Source organism: Rattus norvegicus, chromosome 3 (genome assembly GCF_021556685.1).
Source record: "Rattus norvegicus strain SHRSP/BbbUtx chromosome 3, alternate assembly SHRSP_T2T, whole genome shotgun sequence".
NCBI classification, from domain to species: domain Eukaryota; kingdom Metazoa; phylum Chordata; class Mammalia; order Rodentia; family Muridae; genus Rattus; species Rattus norvegicus.
In genome coordinates, this window is record NC_141536.1 from 163,181,640 (window position 1) to 163,202,560 (window position 20,921).

The 20,921-nt window shown below is 47.0% G+C and overlaps 1 protein-coding gene across 1 annotated transcript in view; it reads left to right on the forward strand.

Annotated features, from left to right (window-relative positions):
• Window positions 1-7,418: 7,418 nt before the first annotated feature.
• Zfp831 (zinc finger protein 831) overlaps window positions 7,419-20,921 on the forward strand; it is a 101,875-nt gene continuing 88,372 nt past the window's right edge. Inside the window, exons 1-2 of the mRNA XM_087645566.1 lie at window positions 7,419-7,565; window positions 9,147-9,279. The gene's annotated coding sequence lies outside the window, so the exon portion shown is untranslated. The remainder of the gene's footprint in view (window positions 7,566-9,146; window positions 9,280-20,921) is intronic.

Below are 20,921 nucleotides of genomic sequence, written 5' to 3' on the forward strand. Positions count from 1 at the left end.
GACCTTACATATTTAATACAGTGCGTTACCCCTGTACAAATGGAAAAAACTTAAGTTCAACATTTCTAGACCAATATGGCTGTTAATTTCTGTACAGTGCCAACTCAACACAGTAAACGGGGATACTTTTTTCCAAAGTTGACAGCACAGCTAAAGTTTCCAAAAATTCAAATTATATATCTGTATATATATATTTATATTTATATAAAAAGACCAATAATAGCAGTGTGTTATGCATCAACAGCAGCAACAGCTTTTCCAGGTTCTGCAGTCATCTGAACAAAACTGTAGAGACATCCAGCACACTCCATTAAAAAAAAAAAAAAAGTAAAAAAACAAAACCCCAGAAAACAGCACAGTTCTGTTACTCTTGTGGTACCTGGAACCATTTTTTTTTTAAATTAGCTTCTCAATCATCATCTGGAAAGAAAACATTCTGAGCACTGGCTTGTTTTCCTTAGCATGGTGCCGTCAGGGTCTGTGTTGATGTGGAGGCCAGGGCAACTTCTGGTTTTTTTTTTTTTTTTTTGGTTCTTTTTTTTTTCGGAGCTGGGCACCGAACCCAGGGCCTACTTCTGGTTTTTAAAGACTGTTTTTTTTTTTTTTAATATTTCCAGAAGGTACTTTTAATGAAGAATAAAAATATATAAAAATAAAAACAAAGTTCTAGTAGGAGTCAGCTGGTGAGCCCCATACTATGTTTAGGGAAGAGACAGGCTGAGGTCATACTATGCTTAGAAAAGATATGGGCTGAGGTCATACTATGTTTAAGGAGGAGACAGGCTGAGGTCATACTATGTTTAAGAAAGAGACAGGCTGAGGTCATACTATAAGGAAGAGACAGATTGAGGTCATACTATGCTTAGAGAAGAGACAGGCTGAGGTCACACTATGCTTAGAGAAGAGACAGGCTGAGGTCACACTATGTTTAAGGAAGAGACAGGCTGAGGTCACACTATGCTTAGAGAAGAGAGAGGCTGAGGTCACACAATGCTTAGAGAAGAGACAGGCTGAGGTCACACTATGTTTAAGGAAGAGACAGGCTGAGGTCACACTATGCTTAGAGAAGAGACAGGCTGAGGTCACACTATGTTTAAGGAAGAGACAGGCTGAGGTCACACTATGCTTAGAGAAGAGACAGGCTGAGGTCACACTATGTTTAAGGAAGAGACAGGCTGAGGTCACACTATGCTTAGAGAAGAGACAGGCTGAGGTCACACTATGTTTAAGGAAGAGACAGGCTGAGGTCACACTATGCTTAGAGAAGAGACAGGCTGAGGTCACACTATGTTTAAGGAAGAGACAGGCTGAGGTCACACTATGCTTAGAGAAGAGACAGGCTGAGGTCACACTATGTTTAAGGAAGAGACAGGCTGAGGTCACACTATGCTTAGAGAAGAGACAGGCTGAGGTCACACTATGTTTAAGGAAGAGACAGGCTGAGGTCACACTATGCTTAGAGAAGAGATAGGCTGAGGTCACACTATGTTTAAGGAGGAGACAGGCTGAGGTCACACTATGCTTAGAGAAGAGATAGGCTGAGGTCACACTATGCTTAGAGAAGAGACAGGCTGAGGTCACACTATGTTTAAGGAGGAGACAGGCTGAGGTCACACTATGCTTAGAGAAGAGATAGGCTGAGGTCACACTATGTTTAAGGAGGAGACAGGCTGAGGTCACACTATGCTTAGAGAAGAGATAGGCTGAGTTTATACTGACGCTTCCCTTTTTGGGGGAATGTGAGTTTTAGCTTAGGAACCAAACTGAACAGCTTTTGATCTGAGTTCTGCTTCTTTCCAAAAATGGGTTTGAAGGGAGTCAGGATAAGAACCCAGACAATCGGAAGTAGTCCACAAGGAGGGCTCAAGAGACCACAAATCAAAGTTCCAAGGATGGGCAAGACCTCCCAGACTAGCCTTGGATTCAAGGACCAGTTGTCAGTTGTTTCACAAGGACAAGAGTCATCTTGGCTTATAGAAATGGCTGGCTGAGGCTAACACACAAATCTGTGTTTTGATCTGTTTATTGGAATGTTTAAACATAACTGCTTTCTTTTATAAATATGCCCAACCGGCACCGATTAGCCAGCCTCCCCACCCCACCACGGCAGGTGTGGCAGGGTCTTACCCAGCCATATTGTTCTCCATCTGGACTGATGAAAAAGAAAAAGAAAAAAGAAAACAATCCCATACTTAGGAAGCTCTGGGAACATAAGGAGAGGGAGCAAGCTTTTGTTCGTTTGTTTGGTTTTGCTGAAATGTATTGTTTTTTTTTTTCCTCCCTTCTTTCTGGCCTCAAAAACATTTAATCTACCAAACAGTAGGGGATGCCAACAAAATCACTTCCGGTGCTGAAAGAGACAACTTGGTTTTACACTCTGTGATTAGAAATGGGGGAGCCAAGAGCTCAGGAGCCTCGTCCCAGCTTCCTGAACAGAGACGCAATCTTAGGGAAATAAACTCTCTGCTTTCCCGTGGTGTTTCAGCTGCCACTTTCATTGCGGGTGGCACTGTGTGCACACAGCCCACAGTGATAGTTTGGGCAATTACCTGCAGAAGAACATTGCTGTACCAGCCCTGGGAGGTGTCCAGTGTTCCTTTCCCCCAGAGCATCAGCCCCAGCCTTCTTGATGGTGTTAACTCTGCCATCGTGAAGGGAACTGTCCTGAAATGAGCCCTGGGGGCATTTATTTCCCAAACAGACTTGACTGCCCAGGGATGGGATGGGGCTGCAGTTCAGAGGAGGTGAGCAGGTGCATGGAGGTGTAGCTGTTTTTGGGGAGTCAGAAGGATCCTCTCTTTTGAGGTTCTGACTATTCTGGGCTCACTGAGGCTCTGTGTATCGCTGTGGAGTGTTCACTTCTCTGCCGTCAGGCATCGCTGTATCTGCAGGGATTTGGGGCTAGAGGAAACAGCCACTTAGTTGTTGGATGTGTGGACAGTCACAGCTGTGCAAGCTTAGGCTGACATCTCCCACTACGGGTCTGCAAAGCCCTGTGGGTACTTGGTAAATTTTCCTTTTTTTGTTTTTACTACATTTTTCTTTGTAACTTTAGAAGGGACTCCTACTAATAACAGTAATAGTTATTGTTGTTAACAAGCACACTGACGAATATAGAAATTGCTCTTGTCTTTGAATAAATCCTTTATTTGGAATTGTTTTAGACTTACGGAAAACTTGCAGACTTATCACAGCTGTCCTTATTCTCTTTGATACGCTGACCTTCAGGCAACATTGGCCATGACTGAAACACACAGGCTGAAGCCCAGCCTCCTCGTGTGTGCCCCCAAGCCTTGCTGGATACCACCCACTGGTTCTTGCTCCAAGCTGGCATTGGTGGTATCTTTTACTATACAACTTTTTAAAAGACGTGCGATACTTAGGGCTGGGGAGAGATGGCTAAGCGGATAAAGTGATTGACATCTGGAGTGCAAAGGCCTGAGTTTAGATCTGCAGCACCCATGCAAAAGGCCAGGCAAGGTCTCCCTGTAATGTCAGGGAGACCAACAGATCCCTAGAACTTGCTGACCAGTCAGTCTGGTGGCCTCCATGATCTCCAGGTTCGGCGAGAGACACTGTCTCAAAAATATACAAGACACAGAGCTACTGAAGAAGATACACAATGTCAACTTTTGTCATACACGAAAATGAGTTCCTATTTGCATATGCAGATGTGCTCCTATTTGCATATGCAAACGCATGGGTTCCTCCACAAAGGCACACAACACAGAAGTTGTGGAGTGTTTTTTATGTATATTACAAAAATAAATTATTTTAAAGTACAGCTTGGGACGAATGGAATGCTAAAAGCGCGACCGTAGCGTGACTGTAGGTGCCACATGTACAAAGGAGATACCACAGACCAAACGTGAACAGTGTGAGCAGTGGGACACTGATTTCTTCCACAGACTCACGGGGAAGCTGATTTACCTCAGTGCTACTGCATGCTTTTTTTGGAGCCGTGTCCTTGCTGGGGTGGGGTGGGGCTCGCAGCACAGCATCCCCTCAGTGGGCTGCTTAGGACCTGGACCCTGGCGAAGGGAGCTATGGAAGCAGAGGATGGGAGAAAGGAGAGAAATCTCAAGAGGAACAGGGTTTCCATTTTGATTATTCAGCTGACCCTTGACCCTTGTTATCACAGGCAATCAAAAACTGCCTGGATTCATCATGCTTGAAATAAAAACATCATTTAGGTGGCCGGACTACATGCGGACAGGTAATTGCATGCGGTGCTGGTCCAATTACAGTTCTAGAGATGCCCTTTTCTGTGTGCCCGGTGAACAGCAGCCCACAGCGCGGGCTCACACACCTGTGGAGGGCTCCTCCTCAGAGACATGCCAAAGGTGCAGCCTGGTTTCTCACCACAATGGTGGTGATTAGCACCTGTCTTTGACACTGGAAGGAACCCTGCAAAGATTATGAGGGAGACCAGCCTCCAGCTCCCCTTGAAGCCCTGGTATATGTGTTTGCAAGGCAGAGAGTTGTTGAGCCCCACGGGGGACTCCTAACAGGGGTGTGGCAGCTCTCGCCTTTGTTCCCTGACCCTGTTTCGAAGCTTTTGAGGCCTCCCACTCTATGGAGTTTTAAGCATCTCTAAGTCCTATCAGGGAGAGGGGTGTCTTTGATCCAGGATTGTTCAGTGAAATGTTGGATGAGAATTAACGTTGTTCTCGGAAGGGGCGCCGGAACAAAGAGATGCAGCCATTTGTATGAGACGGATGTTCAGTCTATGATGGCACACGTGGTTGCCAAGCTAGAGAAGGGTTGGGGACATAGACACGGAGTAGGCTGCTCAGTATCTGTGAGAGAATGAATGTCTGCTTCTCGCAACAGGATGTAGGTGCGTTGAATCTTCTCAACTTGTGTCCGGTGGTATAAGCATCTGTATTGAAACAAGAGACACTATCCGCCAACTCCACTCATTTGTTGAATACACTCTTTGAAGGCCTTTCGAGAAGAATCGGAGAGGCAGTCAGCAGGAGGGGCGGCGGCTGGGCCCTGGCTCCCAGGAGTCTGAAGGTTGCCATGGATTTGACTTAGGGAGACACCAGAAACTTTGCACATTGCTCCATTTGTGGGTCTGTCTTGAGTCCCCACAAACAGCATCTATCCCTGTGGGATTAGTGAAGCCCTGCAATTGAACCCCCGAGCCTCCAATGGCAAGGGAGTCCATTGCTGCTCCTGACACAGCTGCCTATAAGGATAAAGATACCACTGTGTAAGAACAGCACGGGCCTGGCCCTCGAGTGCTCTCTTCAGCTGCGAACCTTGAATTGGGGCTTCTGGCGTCCTCACATAGCTTGTGGCTAGTTCACTGGGCTGCATTAAACAGTTTTACCTTGGGTTGGGGATTTAGCTCAGTGGTAGAGCGCAAGGCCCTGGGTTTGGTCCCCAGCTCCAAAACAAAACAAAACAAAACAAAACAAAACAAAACAAAACAAAACACAGTTTTACCTTTAAAGACAGTCGGTACAAATTGCAGTTTGCCCTAACAGACTTGGTCTTTTTTGTTTGTTTCCTCCAGGTGGGGGGCGGTGGGGGGGCGTGGCTTAGGAAGGGAGTTAACTCTGAAAAATTTGTTTTTGGTTTCCTTCAATGACTATGCCCTCGAAGCTTCATGGGTGCCTGTTGCATGCTGTGAGCAAGCCCTGCTCAGAGGAACTGCTTCACGTTCCGACAGAGCTCACATCCTGTAAACTCGCCCTTTAACTTTTTTTATTTTGTGTATTAGGATTTCTTTTTTTTTTTTTTTTACACAGTCTCACATATTTCAAGTTGACTTCAAACTTACTGTGTAGCCAAGGATGGTGTTGCTCCTGCTTCTGTCTCCTGAGTGCTGGGACTACAGATACAAAGTACTACATACATACACTCTGTACACATGTGCAAAACACACTTGATCTCTCTCTCTCTCTCTCTCTCTCTCTCTCTCTCTCTCTCTCTCTCTCTCTGTCATTATAGCAAGAAGTACCCTAAATCAGAGGGGATACTGGTGTAAAAGCCTGGTAGGTTCCTCAGGAGCTGGGCTGCAGGAGACATTGTTTATTAGAGGCTATTGTGAGGCACACCGTGGCTGCATCAAGGCCCTTTGCATGGATCAGGGACACTGTATCTGACCCTGCAGCTTATCCATCCTACCCCGACTTCACATTCCTGAGGCCCCATACCTGTGGTGGCTTGCATGGCTCATGCAAGAGGCCACGGGAATTTGCTCAGTCTGATTCTTCCAAAGTCCAGAGGAAACAGCTCTTCTCCCAGTGTGATTGAAAACAAGATTGAGGCTTACCACCTCACTGACAGTTGAAATGGAGCAAAGTAATGGCCGTCCGATGAGTTTCAAAGTCAGGAACAATCAGATTGCATCGCTAGAGAAACCCTGATGTTGGAAGGCCAGTGGAGTATGTATCCCTTCATTACTGCCCTCAGTCCTACCCAGGTCGGAGAACACAGTGGTGATTGGGTAGAAAAGACTCATCTCAAGGGAAAGTGTTTTGGTGTGATATTCTAAGATAGAAGTCATGCCTCCATGCACCTGTAGTTGTATCTCTCAGAACTGGCCTGGGCTAGCTGGCTTTAGAGTAGAGCTTCACTGGCTGAGAACTTACAGACATACGGATATACAGACATTTGCACACTGAACAAATTCACATTTTAACTGAAAATAACACCCCAGTGGAAAGGGGTGTGCCCTGCTCCCTGCCATGGCCATCTACAATGGAAATACTCATGCTATACCTTCCAGATGCTCATGTCAGGAGGACCAACGTCCTTGATCTCACTCAGCACCGTCTCTAGAGCACACCGGCTTTCTGGGCCCCTTGTTGTTTCCAGGGCAACAGTCATGGTCTCCGAAGACTTTTTTCAATCTTTGCTTCTCCTGCTTCCTGTTTTCTGGGTGTTGCTACTGTCCTGTTGAGTAATGTGTAGAATTAAATTTACTTCCTTTTTCTGGGCCAGACCAAGCTTCTTCTCCACTGCAGTGTCCTCCAGTTTTCTCAAGATGTTTTGCTTTGTTTTCTTCAGTGAAACATGGAGTTGACCCAAATGCCAGCCTCTAGGACATGGTCTTGTCTCTTTTCTGAGGTGTGTGGGGCATGTGAGGGACATTGCTCTGCACTGAGAGTCTACGTGTAGAGCAGACACTGATAGGGACTGATAAGATACCCTCCTGGACAAGTGGAGGGGATGAATGAGAGAGAGAATGAATGAGAGAATGAGAGAGGGCGGAGGGAGGGGGAGAGAGGGATTGAGACAAGGGAAGGAGAGGGGAGAGAAGGAGAGAAGTAGAGAGGGAAAGGGAGAGAATGAGAGAGGGGGAAAGAGAGGGAGAGAGGAAGAGAGAGAACGAATGAGAGAAGGGGAGGGTGGGGAGGGAGGGAGAAAGGGAGTGGGAGTGGGAGAGAGAGAGAAAGACAGAGAGAGAGAGAGAGAGAGAGAGAGAGAGAGAGAGAGAAAGCCCTTCTAGGCTCCTCTCACCTCCGTGGACCTGTGGATGTATCTCTCAGGACTAGCTTGGGCTACTTGTCCTTAGAGCAGAGCTCCACAGTCTGGGAACCTTCATAAAGGTATGTGAATCTTGCACGACTCAACATATAGAATCTTCTAGGAGTGTTTTTAAGCAACAGAATCTTCTGCCTCCTGAGTGTTTACCTCCGTGGCTGCACTTGTCAAAATGTTTGCTGCAGCTCATAATGGTTGTCAGAGAACAAGCCCACAGTCTGTGTTCTGCTAAACAAAGAAAAGAAAGGGGGCCGGAGTGGTTAAGAGCACATGTTGCTCATGCAGAAGACCTGTACTGGGTTCCCAGACCATAGGGAAGGGAACAACCCAGTTCTAAGTGACCCAATGCCCTCTTCTCTCTTCCTTGAACAAGAGGCATACAGATGTATGTGTGTGTGTGTGTGTGTGTGTGTGTGTGTGTATGCAAAATACTCATTACTCATACACACAAAATAAAATGATCCACACTTTTAAAAGATTAATAAGGAAACCCATTGCTTTGCTTTGTAAACCAATCTTCACCAAAAGTGGCCTAGTTAAGCCTGAGGTGCGAATTGGCTAGAAACATATTAGCCCAAGGGTTTTGAAAATATACCCCTCCGTACACATCCCATGTCTATACATCCATCCCTAAATATCTACGTATCTGGTAGTAATACCCTTTACAGCTATTTGGATCAGCCACCTAGGAGAATCAGTTTTCAGTGGGAAAGTTGGCAGAATCCCGGATAAAGTCTGGGAGGCAGGCCTAAGAGTAGCACACCCCTTCTCTCCTTAGAGAAAGTACAGAGTTTAAGGCTGAGATGCGATCTGCTGACCCAGCAGGGGACAAGACACACTGAAGAGGTGTCATGAGCTCAGCAGGCACAACGAATGTCTGGGCTGGTGGCCCTTAGTCACCTTACCCGTCCTCCTGCTGAAAGCTAGTGTTTGGGATCACAGGTGACTGCAAATCAGACTGGGCATTGAGTTAGGGAGGCAACTTTGGGATCTGCGGGGAGACTCCAAGGCTGGGATGGCAATTGTAGCTTTCTTTACTACTTTCTGGGCAGCCGGGGGAGGGGCGGCTACAAAGGAGGAGCTCTCTGTGTGCAGGGTTACCCAAAAGGACAGAGAGACTGAGAGACTGCTACACAGCTGCCTGGGGAAATGAGCTCACGGTGAGGGGACAGGGGTCACCAGCCAGAGACACCTTTTCCCTGGCAGAGGCCACGAACATTGTCTACACAGAGCTGGGTCTGGAAAAGGAAGGTGGGGAGGCCTCAGCTTGATGTGGGACAAGCCAAGGGGGAGCAAGCCTGGGCTACCAGTCGCAGCTGCTGTCCCACCCAACACTTTGAGCAAAGGTCGAAGAATCTATTGTGAGACATGGCAAAAGCCTCAGAGAGACGTCTCAAGGTTTGTAGACGGCAAAGATGCAAAAGTTGAGCTTGTCTCTGGGGTCTCAGGCCTGCGTCACTCTGATGCATAGGCGTCTCGGGATAGTCTCAGGGTATAAGAAACAAACATTTATCAGTAGGTCCTCAGTGTGGTTTAGGCAACAGCTGATTACACTTGACGGGGCCTTGAGTGTCTCCCTCAAGTCAGGTCATATTCACACTGAAGCACTCCCAAGGGTGGCAGTAATATGGGTTTCCTTTCAACAGGATTATGGAAACTAAATTTGGACATGATATATACACCAGTCATTCTGGCATGGGAGGTTGAGGCAGGGGTATCACTGGGAGTTCCAGGCCAGCATTGCGGAAAAGGACCCATCAGAGCCCATCGGTGGAACTTGTGAGTTGGGGCACAGAGTGGACATTGTGCTGAACTGAGTGGGCCGAGGGGGGGACCTTTCTTTTCCTTTGGATTTGCTTATTCTCTTGTTTTTATTTTAATCACTTAGCCTTTTATGGGAGTAATGGTAGATTTGTCAGAATCAAGTGGACTCCCCCAGGCATGTTTCATATGCTTCCCAAGCTGGCAATGGTCCAGGACTCTCCTACTGAGTCAAGGACCTGCTAATGACCAGCTGACCCCAGCCCACGGTCCTATGTCCTGCCTTCCTCCGAAGCTTGGGTAACCAAGGCTCTGTCCTCTTGCCTTAGAGTTTGTCACATTAGGAATGTTTTATTCTAGGATGGTTGGGAGAAGCCAGCAGGTAAAGGCACTTGCAGCTAGGTTTGACAACCTGTGTTTGATACTCAGGGCAGAAGGATTTTCCTCTGCCCTCTACATTTGCAATGAAGCATGCTCCCACCCACACCCCTGCACCCCTGCACCCCTGCACCCCTGCACCCCTGCACCCCCGCACCCCGTACCCCCGCTCCCCCCTCACACAAGCTAAACAGATGGACAAACAAACAAATGAATGGATTAAAACTCCAATTCTACCTCATAAAATTTTAAGAAGAATATTTTATGTATTAGGAAACTATACCGTGTGTAGCTCTTGGGGTTTGCCTTTTCTCATTCAGCCTAATTCTCTGACTTCTTATTTCGCCTTCGTAATTTTTATCTCTATTTTTTAAAGTTTTGGTGTGCGTGCTCCTGTGTGTGCAGGTGCGTGCGTGTGTGTGTGTGTGTGTGTGTGTGTGTATGTGTATGTGTGTGTGTATGTGTATGTGTGTGTGTGTGTGTGTGTGTGTGTGTGTGTGTGTGTATTGGGGGTTTGGCATCATGCACATGCATTTGTGTATGTGTGTGTGTGTGGAGACCAGAGGTTAAGCTGGTGCCGTTTAAGTATCATCTGCCTAGCATTCTGAGATGGGATTTCTCACTGGTTTGGAACTTGCTAAGTAGATTGGACTCGTTGGCCAGTGAGATCCTTCGATTCTCTGTCTCTCAGGTGACGGACTTGCCAGTGTGTATCACCATGCTCATCTCTCTTCAGGTGAGTTCTGGGATCGAACTCAGGCTGCGTGGTGGGTACTTAGCCCACTGAGCTCCTTCCCCAGTCTTTCTCCAGTTTGTGTCTTTTTATTGCTGAATGCCACTCTATGGTACAGACGCATGCAGTTGGCTTAAACTTGCACGGCCGAAGCTCAGTGGGGCGGCTGCTGGTTTGGGCTATGAGTGTGAAGCCGGTGTGAACATGGGCAGTGCAGACGTGGGTGAGAGCACACTTCCATCTCTTCGAAAAGTACCAGAATTCAGTAGGATGGTAGCTGGGGGCTGTGTGTTTGTAACGGCCACACGGTCTTCTGGAAACCTCACAGTGCTGGGTGCCACGGGAAGGTCTTCGTTGGCCCATCTCTTTACGTTCTGTTCATTTTCTACCTGCGTAATCGTTGGATTTCTCCACTGTAAAATTTCCGCAGCTCTTTGTAAATTCTAGATGTGAGTCCTTTGGCAGCCATGTTGACTGCAAGTGCTTTCCTCCCACGTCTGTGGCTGTGGATTTTTTCCTTCTATAAACAGGGGCTTTTCCCCGAACAGAGAGTTTTCATTTCGGTGAGGTCTAACCTTGTCTCCTGGTCCCTGCTGTTGACACTCCTTCTTAGATCTGCAGGTTTCCCCTTGTCCTTTTCCCTCCAGCGAGTCACCCTTTCTGAGTCTGTGTTGAAGCTTACTTTGTGTTTTGAGCTCCTGTTTGTCTAACTAAGGCAATCTCAGATCTCTCTTCTTGCCTTTGTGCCTCTACTACCCCCAAAGAATTGATTCCTCAGTACTGTGTGTGACAATGCTAGGCTCTCTCCAGTGAATTGTCTTGAAATTTTGTCAAAAATTAGCTGGGAACACCTTTAATCCTGGAGAGGCAGAGCAGGCGCACCTCTGTGATTTTGAAACCAGCCTGCCATACCCACCGAGACCTTTTCTCAGTTGGGTGCTTTTGCGCAAGTCTGTTTTCTGTTTGTTACAGTGCGATGTCACCGCCCTGCACGTCTTGCCTCCAGACAGCACGGCCTTGGTTACCATAGCTCTATAATGAGTTTTCAAACCATTCGAGTCGGGCTTCTCCTCGTTTATTGTCCTTTTAGATTTTAAGAAATTCTTACTGGGGTTTTAATAATACTTGATCCACATCCTTATACTAATTAGGGGCATATTTGACATTTTTTTCTAGGTTGAATCTTCAAACCCAGGGACTCAATATGCCTTTGTATTATTTATGTGGGTGACTTTGCTAATGTAGGATGTGAGCCCTTGGAATGTTTTGTTAGCCTTTTACAGAGCAGTTTTGAGTCTACATGACATCGTAATTTGGATCTTGATGTAATTCACAAGTAACATAGAAATATAATTAGTTTTTACATGTTGATCTTGTAGCCTCAGAACTTATTATATAAAACTTCTAAGTTTTTTTTAATTCTTTACGAATTTATGCATAGATAGTCATGTCGCCTGCTGACAGGGACACTCATTGCTTCCTTTGCGGTCCACATGCCTTCCATTGCCTGGATTTTACATTTTTTTTTCCACTTTGGTGCACTGAAGCTTGAGAGGTCTGTTGGGCCAGAGCAATGGACATCTTTCCTCCCCTCGTTTTCCCCTCTTACCAGCTAATTCTTACTTTGCAGTGCTGACACCGGTGCTTGAAAACGCAGAGAAGACAGCACTTTCTCCATGATGGCTGCTGGGTTGCATAGGGCTGCTGCTGAGGAGACTGATGCAGCCATGGGTTTCCTCCTCTACTCTGCTAATATGGTAGAGCAAGCTTGGTCATGGCATGGGACTCTTCTTATGTATCCGCTAGTATTTAATTAAAAACGCTTTGCAAAGGAGTTGGGTCTAGATTGGTGAGGGGTGCTGGTCTCTGCCTGACCTTTCTGTGGTGTGACAATGATATCTGGGTCCACGACACATTCTCTCCTTCCCAGTCTCTGTCTAGAGCCTGTATTAATTTCTCTGTGAAGTTAATTCTCTATACCAGCACCTGGAGACTTCCTATTTGCGAGTTTTTTAAATCACAAATTCAATTTGATCATAGTTAGAGCACTGTTCACGTTATTGATTTCGGATAAAGTGGCTCGTGGCAGTTTACGCCTCTCGGAGAACCGGTCTATTCCATGTACGTTATTGAGCGTGTGGTGGGTGGAGTGACTCCCTTGTGAGTCTTTTGAAGCGTGTAGGGTCTGTACTGATAGCCCCTGGTTCATTCTGATATTGATAGTTTGTGTCTTGTCTGATTCTCCCTTTGTCTGTCTTTGAAGAGATTCTAAATCAATTTTATTAAACTTGTCTAAGAACAAGCTTTCTGTTTCATCGATTTTTCCCCTGTTATTTTTGTTTCAATTTTATTGATTTCTTCCCCAACTTTTATTATTTTCTTCCTTCTGCTTGCTTAGGATGATTATACTTTTTTTTTTTTTTTTGCTAGATTGCAGAAGGAGCTTAGAGCTCTCACCTAAAACTCTCCTTTCTAATGCAAACATTTTGTGCTACAAATTTTCCTTTCAGTACTCTCTTAGGTGTGCTCCACAGATTCTGAGCTGTTGTCTTTTTGCTTTTACTCGGCAATGTTCTTTCGATTGCCTCTGAGGCTCCTTCTTTGGCCCATAGGTTATTTTCGAGTGTGTTGTTTAGTTTCCAAGCATGTGGAGTTTTTCCTGTTTCCTCTCTCTTATTGATTTCTGGCTTTAGTCCATTATGGTTTAAGAACACGCTTGGTCTAATTTCAATTCTTTAAATCTGTTTAGGCTACTTCAGGACTTAGGATGCAGCCCCTCCTATTCAAGATGCAGAGGGCACAGATAGGGAAAATGGGAGACATTGAGGGGGGCTTGCTCTTCAAGAGCCTCCACAATACACAAAAGTATCCCAAGGGCGGATGGAGAGAATACCGAACAAGAAGTATGGAGGGAAGCCGGACCACTGTAGATGATGGGCTCCAACTGCTAGATAGCAGGGCTGCTGGCTTATTTAGCTGGACTGCAGCTTGCATGGAATAGCTTGGTAAATGGGAGGTAACACTGCAGTGTGTAGACTGGAGTCAATGCACTCACAGCTAGAGACATAGGTTTGTGCTGAAAGTTTGGGTGTCGGGACACAGGTCTTGCAAGGTCCCAGGTCCCTGGTGAGAACAGGGCTGTTCTCCATGCACATGCTAACCATAGGCAGACTGCACAGATTGGCAGGTGTCTGTGAATGTCTGGTCCTTGGGAGGCTGCTGAGGCTGAGTTCTGAGTCTGTCCTATGTGTGCTACGGACAGGTTGCTTCTTAGGCGAGGCTGCCCTGGCTCTGAGGAAGTGTATTTTGAAGCCTATGGCTCGGGTAGTTCCTTGGCCGACACCACACCAACACCACTGACCCTCAACTTGCAATGCTTAGGAAATTTCTTTCCCTTGAAGTATCCTTCCAGTATCTTCTACTGGGAAAACCCAGCCCCATGTATGGTATAAGGAAAAACAGCTGGATAGAATTGCTTTTTCCCATACGGACTCTCAGAGGCATGTTCCCTCCTGGGTGTTGAACTTTCTTCCAACAACATAGAGCTCTCCTTTGCCTCACAAGAGGGGAGCATCCTCCCTGCTGAAGAGGCTCTCACCTCTGTCCAGGGTGAGAAGGTGGGGGTGCCTTATGCTGCAAAGGCTGAGCTCACCCCTCTTCTAGCTCAGCCAGGCTCTCACCAAATATTTTCTTTGCTGAAGGCCAAGTTGTGAAGCTAAGCACCAACATCTCAGGTGTAAAATTAGAAACAGTCAAGGAGTATGGCCTTGTTAACAAAGACGAGGATATCCATCTGTAGTGTTCATAGAAAACCTTCCACAGCTGTCCAAGTGGCTCATTGGTCGAGTAACTGCTTAACAGCTACATTTTATGTTTTGGCTTCCTCTTTCAGCAGCCATCCCATAATTTCCTCTCCTTTAGCCATTTATCCTTTGGAGAATCCAGTAATCCCTAAAGAGTATGAGAAATATCTCTTCTGATGCCACAGGCCTCTCTTGTGAGGCTCAGGGCAGGAAGCCTGTGTGTTCGAGAGTATGTGCCTACAGCCTGTGTGGAGAGGCCTCTCTCTAGGGCAGCTGAGGGATCACAGATCTGTGACTTTGTTTTGAGAAGGCAGGTGGGTGAGCACTGAGGGTCTCTACCTGGGGATTGGGGTCAGGTGCCTTGTCCTTGACCTAGGGATGTTCTTATTCCAAGATACTGATATCCTAGCAGGCTGATCGTTCTTCCACTGCTAGGTACACCACAGGTACACCACGGCCCAGCAGTTGCTGTTACAGGTCTTCCTGTGCTGGGGAGCTCCCCGTGTCGGTGTGTGCCTGCAGTTGACATGCCTATCTATCTTGCCTTTACTGAACAAGCACTACCACAAGGGCTCTCCTTCCGCTGTTCTGGGACCATCTCTGCCTTGTGTCGATGGAACTGCTTCTCAGGATGACATCATCCACAGCTCTCCTTGTCCACAAAGCTTTGAGGGATGTGGGAACTCCCCCGAAGTTCTCAGTGTGCCATCCAGGTACAGATGAGTCTTCATGAGAAATGAAGTTAGCCTAGGTCTTTGGGTTCTCTGGTTCTTGTCCCGTGAGGGGAGCCCAATGCTTTAACTTCATTAATTGGAGGTCACCATTACATCCAGAGCTTTGCCTTTCAGCCTAGGACACAGGTAAAGCTGTATCTTGTTGTGAAAACCAAAACAATCTCTGGGAACAATCCTTGTGTCTGGGAACTCTCAGGATCACTGCTATTGGTCCTGTCCTCCCTGATGGAAACCTTCAGGCTCATTTGCATAGAGTGCTCTGTGTTTGCTGGTGGCTGTTACCAGAGTCTCCTTGGCTGTCCCACCTCTTTCTTCTTGGGCTATACTGAGTGTTTGGTCCTTGTCATATGGCTTGTGAGTCTCAGTACAACATGGGATGGCCATGATTCCATGAAGGCTCAGCCATCTCTTAGGAGGTATCTGTCCTAGGGGCAGGTCTCACAGGGATCTCCAGCTGACAGGAACTCTTGTAAGAAAGAGGGGTCAGAGCTGACTCATTAAGGCTCATTTTCATGAGTCTGAGATGTTCCCATTCCAAGTTTCAGAATCCCCTTTAAACCCCCAATTCTCACAAGAACGCTTGCAAGGCTCTGAGTTTTGTCAATTTGCACCTGTGTCAACCCCCCATTCCCCCCACCCCCATCCCTGGCTCCAGGAAACAAGAGATTCTTCAGGGCTGTTGTGGAAGCAATTGTGACTTTCAGAGCATGACCTGAGGTAGGAGTTAATGGGCCTGAGATTGTCATTTTCTCCCTGTTAGCACTCAAGGACACTTAGGAAAATCCATTCCACGCCACGGTCCTTACACTTCGAACCGCTGCTGTGCGCTTGTGTGCAAGGCGGGGGTGGGGGGGTGTTGCTCTGGTTCCCAGGGAGCCAGCTCTGCTTGTCACTTTGTCTCAATTGACCCCAATTGACAGCTTGATTAATTGCGATGCCCTGGCATGCCAGGGGTGGCAAGACTCAAATTTCTCACTGGAAAGGAACTTAGCATCCTGTTTGAGTTTAAGGGCATCTAAATGGCCATCCCAATATCCTGTAAGAATCTCTCCTAGGGACCAGTCTATGGTCATCTAATCAGGAGACAAGCTCCATCCTAGAGGCTATGTTGGGCAGTGTAGCAAGCCACTAATAGAAACCAGAGAGTAGCTATGCCAGGGGACTAAAGGTAGTACCGTAAAAGGGCATATGTGGGTTGGCCTCTAAGCCCATTGAGAAGCTGCAGTTGGGACAACCAGAGTGGGGTGCAGGTCTCTGATTTGAGCATATAAGGCCCATCAGGAAGCTGTGAGTACATGTTGAAGAGAGTCACTAGCAAGCAGGGTATGGCCACGCACTTTCACTTCAGGTCACTTTCTGGGTCAGCAGGTTTGGAGTTCATTCCTGGGTCACAGGAAGGGAAGCAGGACTTGGAGAGAGTCCTGTTTGGTTGCTTGTTTGTTTGTTTGTTTGTTTGAAACAGGGTTTCTCCCTGTAGCCCAGCCTGTCCTGGAACTCACTCTAAAGACAAGGCTGGCCTCAAACTCAGAGATCCACCACCTGCCTCTGTCTTCACGGAATTAAAAGCATACACCACCACCTCTCAGAGGGAGTCCCTTTATGTGGACTCTTGGCCACAGGAAGACGTGTGTGGTTCAGATTATCACCGACCTGAGGATGAGAGCAGAGACATCTTATTTGTAGCCTGTGGTTTGAGAGGTTTCAGGGGATGGTTTTACACTGTGGCTGCTAGGTACAGTCTGCCCTCTGAAGTCATAGGTACTCTGCATCTGTGGCTTCAAACAACTGTGAATAGAATGTATCTGAAAAGACCTGGGAAGGTGACACAGTCAGAAAAGGGATAGATGGCTCTGTAGCCAAGCATGAAGATTTGACTTCAGACCTCCAGCGTCTAGGTAAAAAGCCTGAAACAGCAGTACATGCCTGTAATCCCAGCCCTGGGGAGGCAGAGACAGGCAGATCTCTGAAGGCCACCAGCAAGACAGCCTAGCAAACTGGTAAGCTCCATTTTCAGGGACAAAATACAAGGTAGAGAGTGCTGAGGAGGTCACCTGACATCAGCCTATGGACTCCACGTTTGCTCATATGCGTATGTGCACGTACACCAGACATATGTGAAGAAGGTAAGAACTGGGCCAGCAAAGGCCTCTTCCTTCTTGTCAGTCTCAAATGAGACAGCATGACAGCCACTTGCATGGTGGCTACTTATGGCACGTACTGCAGCTGAACTAGCTATGCCTAAAGGTAACGAAGCACGCATGTGGCTTGTACACGAGGTGACACGAGCATCCCTAGATTTGGATATCCTTGGTCAATCCCTGTGCACACAGGGGGATAGCTTGGTCTGGATGTGTGCAGCTTGCCACGGTGGGTGTTTGCCACCGCTGAAGTAAAGAAAGCTCGCTTTATGTTTCACTTTTGGGCATGCGTGTGGTGTACTGTGTATGTGCGTGCACGTGTATATGCGTGAGTGCACATGTACATGTTATCGTGTAGACGTGTAGACGTGGGATGGACATTAGGCACTTTTCCTTGGCTTCTCTCTACCTTTATTTTCTGAGACAGAGTCTCTCACTGAACCAGAGCCATCGATTTGGCTAGACCAATGAGCATCAAGGATCTACTTGTCGGTACTGCCCACTCTCCAAAACTGCTGTTACAGGAACACACTACCGTGATCAATTTCCTAGGTGGGTTTGGGGGACCAAACAGGTCTTCGTGCTTGCACAGCGTGCACTGAGCTAGCTCCACAGCCTGCCCCTGCCTTTATGTTTTTAATTTAAATTATTCCCTGTGCAAATACTCAAAACCATATCAAATCATAATGCTTGTCTTAACTATGAAACATAATTTAAAGAGTTCGAGGTAAGTGGCTTCCCCTCCCCCTCCTTCCTTCACTCTTTTCTGCCATTGCCATTCTTGCTCCTTTCTGCAGTTCCAGGGGCTTTTTCCACACCTCCTCTATCATATACTCCTCCCTCTGCCCCTCTTGAAGAGCTTCTATCTCACTGGTTCTCAGTCTCCCTAATGCCGCCACCCTCTAAGAAAGTTTCTCATGTGCTAGTTTCTCATAGTTTCTCAACCATGGAATTAGCTTGTAACTACTTTATAATTCTGCTACTGTTATGCATGCCTGCACACCGGAAGAGGGCGTCCGATGTCATCACAGATGGTTGTGAGCCACCGTGTGGTTGTTGGGAATTGAACTCAGGACCTGTGGAAGAGCAGCCAATGCCCTTAACCTCGGAGCCATCTCTCCAGCCCCTCTCTGCTACTGTTATGAATCTTAATGTAAATATCTAGTATGAGACACCACCCCAAAGGGATGGTGACCCACACACTGAGGACCAATGCGCTCTTTTGTCCCCTTACTGGAGACCATACCGTTCCATCGTACTCTAGCAGAGTCACTGGAAATAAGAGTTAATGTCGGCTGTTTCTCTCATCCCTGGAAAATGTCTCACCCTTCTGCTGGCGCCCAGGTTCTGAGGAGATGCCGTGCCAGTGCGAAAGGTGCCTCACACTCAGTGTGGTCAAATTTCTCAGTCTTTAGAGGCAGAAGTTTGAAGCCGATGTGATTTGGTGTGAGTTAGTGAGGAATTCTCTGTGTTAAGGTTGGGGTTGGGGATAGGGATAGGGTTGGGGATAAGGATAGGACTGGGGTTAGGGTTAGAAATGAGTTGTTCTCCTTAGGGTTAGTGTTCAGGGTGGGGCAAAGGTTAGGCCTCAATTTAGATTTGGCTACTGTCCATATTTAACGTTGGGTTAGGGTTCACTTCACTTTTTATAAGTATAGGTTTATTCCTTTTGCTGTATTGGAGCTTCCATTATTCTCTTTTGAAAGTTCTTTTGTTTTTTGGGAGGAGATCTTCCATTATAGCCCAGACCAACAATGAAATGAAGATCTTCCTGCCTCAGTGCTGGAGTTCATTACCAAGCCCAGTTGTTTCAGAAGCTTGTAAACGCACCCTCTTTTGTAAGGGGTTTTAGCGTCCGTACACATCCATGTGTGTGAATGCAGATTCTCACATGCCATATTGTGCCTGCAGAGGTCAGAGGGCAACCCCGGGCATCAGTCATCACTCTCTGCCTGCCCGAGATAGCGTCTGCTCTTTTCCTCGTTGCATTGGCCGGACTATCCAGCCATCAGCCTTCATGCGGTCATCCTGTCTCTGCCTCCCACCCGGCCACGAGAGTGCGAAGACCACAGATGGGCTACCACACCCGGCTCTACACAGGTTCTTGACCCGGGTGGCTTTAAAATCAGCTCTTCATGCTTGCACAGCAAGCACTTTCACGCAACCAGCCATCTTCCCAGCCATCCATCAGCACTCTTAATTCCCACTTTCCTTTTCCTGTTTTTCCCGAATTCTGATGTCACAAATGTCAGATCCTTTTTGGTCTCCTGGGTCCCTGACACTCTTCTCTCGTCTCTGTTTCCTTCTGTGTTTCTTTGTGTTGTCTGGAGAGGTTAGCCTTGATTATTCCTTTTTCAGAGCTGTAGTTCCCCTTGTTGCTGCTGCTCCCTTCTGTTTCCCGGTGAGCCCTGTACTGAGTATTGAAATGTTTGGTTAAGAACATTTCCCTCGGGGTTGGGGATTTAGCTCAGTGGTAGAGTGCTTGCCTAGGAAGCACAAGGCCCTGGGTTCGATCCCCAGCTCTGGGGAAAAAAAAAAAAAAGAACATTTCCCTCCTTGCTCCCCCTTCTTAAATAACTGTTTTGAAAATCTTTGATTTCTTTGCCAGTCTTCCCATTTTCCATGTGCTCAAGATTTATCTGCAAATGCTCACCAAAGCAGTCTACCACAGTTGGCTTTCTGTTGGCCAGATAACTGATGTCTTTGTTGTTGGTTTCTCTGGATCTCTGATCCCAACCTCTTGGAGGTCTTCCTGGATCTTGATATGACTCATACTTTGCTGGGCATTTTGGGGAATTCTACTGTGAGAGTCTGAATCCATTGAGCCCCCTGTTGGAGCTGGCAGGACGGCCACGTTCCATTGTGGACTTGGTTAGATCACGAAACACTCGAGATGAAGAGAAAGTTCCTTTGGGTACATCTGTGAGGATGGAAAACGAGACTGTCCTGAATATGGGGATCACTGTCCTCTGGGCTGAGGACCCAGAGGCAGAAAGCCTTGTCCTTGTCCCATGTGACCTCCTCTGACAGTGCAAACATAAGGCACACCCACCAATGGAGTTATACAGAACAATGAAAAGAAGGCCATTGAAGCACACTGTGGAGGTCACTGAAGCACACTATGGTGTGGACGAGTCTCAGATACATTGTCTCCAACACCAGACTCAGGATCGAACATGCTACTCTGTCCACACTTCCGTTACATGGTAGTCTAGAAAAGGCAAACTTTGGGCCTAGAATCAGATCTTAGGTCACCAGGTTTTTGTGGTGGGAGGAGGAAGCTTGCCACAACATAGTCTGGGGAACCTTGGGGGAGTGTTCTACTTCGAGTCATTATGTTGGAGGTTACACTATTATACCTACATCTCAAAATGTATAGAAACGTACCCCAGAAAAGATATGTACTTTGTAGTATATATGTGGCGCTTAATTAAAGACCAGCTCTTTGTGGGGATAGGCTAATGTTAGTATGTATATGCATGGTGCTTAATTAAATACCAGCCCTCTGTGGGGATGGGGAGCTCTGAGGGGCTGCTGCTTGTCCCTGCTTTGTCATTTGCAGCCAAAGGATCCTGGTTTCAGCTTCGCAGATGTAAACCCTCATCTCCCATGATGCACTTCTGTGTTGCTTGTTTATCACAGACACAGTATTTGTGCAGGATATGCCTATTGCAATCTATGTTTCCCGAGTGGACAGCTAACGTGGTAGTGTACTGCCTACTTTCAAGTCATCGTGGCAAAAGTAACTTAGGGGAGAAAGGGTTTATTTTAGATCTGTGCTTGAGGGCTCCATAAATCATGTAAGGTGCCGCAGGGTGAAAGGGGGAGCAGCCGCTCGCTCACATCTGGATGGGTCAGGAAGCAGAGATAAATG